The sequence below is a fragment of the Arachis ipaensis genome, chromosome B06 (genome assembly GCF_000816755.2).
Source record: "Arachis ipaensis cultivar K30076 chromosome B06, Araip1.1, whole genome shotgun sequence".
In the NCBI taxonomy this organism is placed as follows: domain Eukaryota; kingdom Viridiplantae; phylum Streptophyta; class Magnoliopsida; order Fabales; family Fabaceae; genus Arachis; species Arachis ipaensis.
This window is the reverse complement of record NC_029790.2, coordinates 61,682,972-61,683,536: the sequence shown is the minus strand read 5'-3', so window position 1 is coordinate 61,683,536 and position 565 is coordinate 61,682,972. Positions and strand designations below refer to the sequence as shown.

The 565-nt window shown below is 48.7% G+C and overlaps 1 long non-coding RNA gene across 1 annotated transcript in view; it reads left to right on the top strand.

Moving 5' to 3' along the window:
• The window catches only part of LOC110264000, a 1,238-nt gene continuing 1,099 nt past the window's right edge, over positions 427–565 (top strand). Inside the window, exon 1 of the long non-coding RNA XR_002349726.1 lies at positions 427–509. This is a non-coding gene — a long non-coding RNA (uncharacterized LOC110264000). The remainder of the gene's footprint in view (positions 510–565) is intronic.

Here is a 565-nt window from a genome sequence, read left to right as displayed (position 1 = left end):
GGACTTCCCAGGAGGTCACCCATCCTAGTACTACTCTCGCCTAAGCACGCTTAACTGCTGAGTTCTTATGGGATCCGGTGCATTAGTGCTGGTATGATCACACCTATTAAAATATGCGCACCTAATTATCACATGCATGTCTCGTGACGTAGGGTAAGTCGAGCTGCGAATCCCTGCGGGGCCCGTGCGAGCTTGCCTAAAATCAGGTCATTGAGACTCGCTTTAGCTAAACTATTCAAGATAGCGCCGTTTAAAGAACGAGGGTAAGAACGACGTAAAAAAAAAAAAAGAGGTGCAACACGAGGACTTCCCAGGAGGTCACCCATCCTAGTACTACTCTCCCCCAAGCACGCTTAACTGCGGAGTTCTGATGGGATCCGGTGGATTAGTGCTGGTATGATCGCACCTATTAAAATATGCGCACATAATTATCATATGCATGTCTCGCGACGTAGGGTAAGTCGAGCTGCGAATCCCTGCGGGGCCCGTGGGAGCTTGCCTAAAATCAGGTCATTGAGACTCGCTTTAGCTAAACTATGCAAGATTGCGCCGTTTAAAGAACGAG